Source organism: Passer domesticus, chromosome 3 (assembly GCF_036417665.1).
Source record: "Passer domesticus isolate bPasDom1 chromosome 3, bPasDom1.hap1, whole genome shotgun sequence".
NCBI lineage: Eukaryota > Metazoa > Chordata > Aves > Passeriformes > Passeridae > Passer > Passer domesticus.
In genome coordinates, this window is record NC_087476.1 from 15,404,219 (window position 1) to 15,409,816 (window position 5,598).

The following is a 5,598-nucleotide window of genomic DNA, read 5'->3' on the forward strand; positions in this document are numbered from 1 at the left end:
GAAACTGGCCAGTTTGTGGTTTTCAGCACCTGTATGGAGCCCATTCTCTCTCTGTAGTCTCTCAAAGCCCTTTCGATCTTATCTGAATTTTTCACTTAGCAGCTTCCTAAGCAAGAGGCATATTTCCCCTTTACTGTCATCTATAAGGAGAACTGACTTTAAATCTGCCAGCCAGGGGATCCAGGAAACAGGACTTAGAAACAAGCACCAAAGGAAGGGAAGCCAATGCCATCGAGAGCAGCTGAAAAAGATGGACATCTGTGTGTGCACTAAAGGAAAGGCAAGCCAAGGAGGAGACATCAGGATCCCGCAATCTCCAGAGATTGTGGCAAGAAAGAGGGCTGACTGGTCAATGGTTTGACAGGACATGTGGACAGCCTGGTGCAGGGCAGTGTCCACAGGTCTCTCTCAAACACCCTTACAAGTCTGCTGAGCCGTGGCTCATTCTGCAGACTCATGACACACACAGGCAGGTGTGAGCACTGAGCTGGCAGGTGGGTCTGATACAGTGCATTCCCCACTCCTGGAAGTGTTCAGGGCCAGGGTGGATGGGCATCTGAACAACCTGTTCTAGTGGAAGGTGTCCCTGCCCATGGCAGGGGGGTCACAACTGGATGATCTTTAAGGTCTCTCACAACACAAACCATTCCATGTTTCTATGATATCATGCACCCACAAGGTTTTCAGCCCCAGCCCATGCTCTGTCTCCATCTGCAACTTGTAGTAGTACATTGCTTTGGGATTGTTTTTGCAAGCTGCCTGAGCCAGCAGGCAGAGCTGATGGTCTTTCTCTCACTGGCAGAAGGGTCTCTTCTTCCTCGTAGCCAACTAAATTCTTTCCCTCCAACTTTGAGTAAAGTACCAGTTTAATCTCAAACACTGACTAAAACCCTATTTCAATCTTAAATTTAAAAATCACATCATGCTTTTTGAAAAAAACCCCAGGCCTTCATTATCATGAAGTGGGGAGTTAATCAAAGGATGTTTTACATTTTCCAGGAAAGGAACCTCTGAAGCATTTCCACTTAACTTGCTGGAATTTAAGGAACAAGCTAATTAATTTGTGGCTTGTGGAAGAACTCAAGGGCTTATTGTAAATTCTTAAAGACCCTTTAAAGTGATTTAAATGTTACAAAAAGTACTGAGACACCACCCTTGGAGACTGAAAATACTTTATTTTCTGCAGAGGGGCTTGAGTTGCCCTCTCAGCCTCAGTAAAGCAGCATGACTTGGACCAGCTAGCCCGGGGTTGGAAGGCAGATGTTACCCTACACTTGTTCATGGTTGTACAGGCATTTACATGGACCCTTTCTCACACACACACATTTGTCTTGAAGCTTGTCAGACTTCATTGGAAGACAAACTTTGCACTAAACTGCTATGCTGAATTAGGTCCTTATATGTGGCTTCTCTGCAGAGAAGAGTAAATGTCAGCAGTTACAGCTGTGATTCTCTGCCACGTAAATTGAAATAATACCAGAATTGAGTGAGAACGCCTTCTGCAAGAGATGATAGAAAGGTAATGACAGCTTTGGCCTTCACCTTCAGAAGAGATGTAACTACTCAATGTTTTGAAGAGCAGCTGAGCTCACTTGGTCTGCTCACCTGGAGGAGACTGAGGGGAGACTTCACTCTAGTTACAACTTCCTCTTGAGGGGAAGAGGAGGAACAGACACTGATCTCTGCTCTGTAGTGACCAGTGACAGGACCCAAGGAAAGAGTCTGAAATTGTGTGAAGGGAGGTTTAGGCTGGATATCTTAAAAAGATTCTTAATCCAGAGGGTTGGGCACTGGAACACTCTCCCCAGGGAAGTGGTCACAGCACCAAGCCTGAGTGAATTTAAGAAGCTCTTGCACAAAGCTCTCAGGCAGATGGTGTGGTTTTTTGGGCTGTCCTGTGCAGGGCCAGGAGCTGGACTTGATAATGCTTGTGAGACCCTTCCAACTCAGAATATTCTCAGAATATTCCTGATTTCCAGAACTACCACTGAGCAGTAGTTAAAGCCACTACAAAGGTTTTACATTTGAGAGTTGGGAATTTGTGAGGGCACAATTTCTTTCCTGTGTTTGAGTACTTTACACCATATCTCATTTTTCTCCTCATACGAGCTACCATATCCCTCCTCAGTCATTGAGCTCCAGATATTCTGGGCCCTGATTTTGGAGGGATCCATCACATTGGATGGATGTGAAAACAGCTGGCTCTTCTGACTGAGTGGAAGGATGCCTCTTTGCTCTTCAGCAAGAGTAGGCAAAGGTAAGTGGCTATAACACAGCAAAAACACAGCACTTCCTACTGTGCCTGTGCTTTAACTTTGAAATTCTACTTCATCCCTCACATCCTGCAGAATTTCTAAACCAGTTTCCTTGGAATCCATGTGGGAGAGCCCTAGTCTTTTCCCTAGCACAAGCTCCAGTTAGGGACTGGTAAATGTTTTTGTCATTGTCAGCTTCCTGACACTGCCGGCCCAGACATCTGGCTAAACTGCAGGAAACCTCTTTCTCTCCCTTCAATTCCCTCCAAACCTGGACTCCAGGAAGGTGGTGTCCCCATGTACAGTGACAGCAGCAGACCTAATTTTTTGTACTCCCAAAGCAAACTCACTGCTCCCAAAATTTGGAAAAGGAATGAAGGCAGCTTTAGGAAGAATTAGCATATCTCTTTGAGGGTCCTTCCCTCTCTCTGGAGTGGGTACATGAGAATTCAACACACAGTTCCCACAAGACCATCTCCAAGAGTCAAGAACCTAAATACCCCCAAAAGTGCTCAGTAAGCACCTTAGTCACACAATGCTCTGCTTTCAGCCTTGCTGGCAGTGCTTTTTTGACAAGCTGTGCACATCATATGCAACATTGAATACAGGGAGGAAAAAAACAGGTGATTTTCTGAGAGGAAGTCTGGCAGCAGAACTTCTGACTGCTACTACACTTCAGAGCTCAGAGTTTACTCACTTGCATGAGCAAATCTGCATGAACTGCACTGAATAATTTATTTTTTCCCCTTTACTTCACTCCTGTATTGATTCAAAGAGACATCTCACATGCCATGAACTTAGTATTGTTACAACATAATCACATATGAAGGAGTCAGAAGAATATTATTTGGCCTGAAAATATTGTTTCCATAAGAAAATTACAGTGAGGCATCAAAGGGAAAGCAATTACTCTGCATGGCACTTCATTAAATCTTTTTATTTACTTAAGGAACAATGTTGTAGTGGATAGATAGAAAAACAGGCATTAGCTGGAGGTGAAGGCTAGAAATGGGAGAATCTATTTTAATTATAAAGAAGTGAAAGCTAGAAAATATTTAACACAAAAAGGAGGTATATTTTTGTGAGGATTTCTGTATAATCTAAACCCATTTCCTCTGCTTCACGCTGACCTGACATTCTAAACGAGCACTTTGGCTCAAACCAGAACATCACTGCCAGACCAGTTTGCCAGACCAGCCAGTGGGTGATATCCCAGCAGCTCTGCACAAATCAGAAAAGCCAGTGGCTAAACTCCACTAGCAGAAACATATTGCAGCCCTTCTACTCCTGACTCATTAAGGAGCTGACAAACCAAGTCAGGGAAGCATTTAACATCAGTTCCCACTTATAAAAGACCCACTCAAGAACTTTAAAGAGCACAAAGTCCTCAGCATCAAAGAGGAACCACAGTACAAATGCACATCAGAGAGACTGTGACAGTAAGAGGACATAGCTCCACCAGCTTGAACAAATGTCCCACACAGAGCATTCAGGCTTATGCCTCGCCCTGTGCTTTATTACACAGCTACCAAGAAGATAATTCAGCCTCCTCCTGTCCTTGACTATGCCTACAATATCACTCACTAAGAAGCACCAGTTCTCGTGCCAGAGCACAGGAGGAGCAGTGGGATCTGTCATGCACAGCCCGGGCAGGGGCACCCAGCACTGCTGGGACCGGCCGCTGATGCAGTCCCGGTTACACTCGTGCTACACCACCTGTGCCAGCAGGCAAAATGAGGATCCCTGGGCAGTTCTAGCCCCTTTAGCCTGCTGTGCAGACAAGTGCCAGCACGTGCCAACAGTGTGCTTTCAGGTGCAGCACACACAGCCTTGCACTGGAGAGCAAAGCACGGCCTCACCCCAAAGGAGCCAGCTGTGCTCTCCAGCTCAGCTCTGCCACAGGGTGCATCCCAGAGATCCTGTGCTGCTGCAGCACCTTGGGCCATCACACCCAGGGGGACTGGGGATACACCAGCCCAGCTACTCTAGGTGGTTTTATGCAGCTATTCACAGAAATGTAGATTTTTGCATCAAAAATTGAAATTGTGGACTGTTGAAATTGAAATAAGGACTGTTCCTTATTGTTTTATGGAAAGGACCCTGTCTTGCAGAGGAGTCCAGCTGGGCAAGCCTTTACAGCAGTGGGGACCTTCATGAACAGGGGCCAGGGCAGAGGTGGGGAGAGCTATACCCCTGCTGCTGAGAGCTGAGTGTGAACTCAAGCTTTGTAACCCTCTCCAGCCCAAAATGTTGCATGGACCATTCATCTGTAGCACCTTTAAATCTCTAGGGTGAAAATGAGGAACACCTCTTAAAATTAAAGCTGAACCACTGCTCTTAAGAGAGTGTGCTAGAAAAGCATGCATGGCTATTAAAATGCAGCTATATTAATATAGGCAATTGTACAAAGCTACAATTTATTAGTTTAAATGTCACTTAGTATATTTAATCAGTGTATAAGCTCTTTAAAGGGATAATTCAAATTAATTTGACACCCTTCATTTGCAAAATCAATATTTTGCAGGTTTATATAATCTGTCAAACTCTGTTAACACACAAGCAAAAAGGTCTCTCCATTGTCAAATTTCAAGAAGAAATGAGAGGAGCAACTTCCATTAGTTCTGAGAAGTGGAGACAGCCAGGAGCTGAAGATAAAAATACCTAATCACTTCTAACCCAAAGATTCCTGAAACATATGGACACTTTGAAAAGAAAATGTGAAGTCAGAATTGGAGAGCTAATATATGCCTCATTAAATGAATATTTTTTTCTAATATTTCTTTATTCAATATAATTTTTGTGTCAAATTTTAGCACATACATTCAGATTTTCTAAATTTAATATGATACCAAGAAAGTACTCAGGTTATTGTGAAAAAGCTAACAGTACTCAGGAATAAAGTATCTGTCCATCATCCCTAAGGTTTTGCATGTGCTTAGAGAAGGAAGAAAATCGTTGAAGAACTTAATATTGTGGTGAGTAAGCTTCACCTAAAACCCTGTCTGATTAAAGACATTTAACAGCCATTTAGCAGGACATGCCTCAACATTTCCACAAGTTCAAGTACTGAAAAACTTAATTCCCGTCTGTAATTTCAAGGGGATTGTCCTGCCAAGATATTTGACTCAAGCTGTTGTGAATATAGGAGGACCAATTTTAAATTTACTGCCACAATCCAGTGCTACAGATATGAAAAAGCAGAGAAATCTGAGGCAGCCTTCCACTGTTTCTGCAAGTCATTATAATTTTGTACATTCCCATTGCTTAATAAAAAGATGCAAGAGTTTATGTCCTATATTACAGTAGAATTATAATCTATCCCTTTGGCATACTCTTACACTTG

At 43.5% G+C, this 5,598-nt stretch overlaps 1 long non-coding RNA gene across 2 annotated transcripts; it reads left to right on the forward strand.

The window, feature by feature from the left end:
- Positions 1 to 693: 693 nt before the first annotated feature.
- LOC135297920 (uncharacterized) lies at positions 694 to 4,998 on the forward strand. 2 transcript variants are annotated; one of them, XR_010359853.1, is made up of 3 exons: positions 694 to 1,519; positions 2,110 to 2,257; positions 4,780 to 4,998. It is a non-coding gene; the product is annotated as an uncharacterized LOC135297920 (long non-coding RNA). The 2 variants fall into 2 exon arrangements; XR_010359854.1 differs by having other exon boundaries at positions 2,129 to 2,257.
- The last annotated feature ends 600 nt before the right edge of the window (positions 4,999 to 5,598 follow it).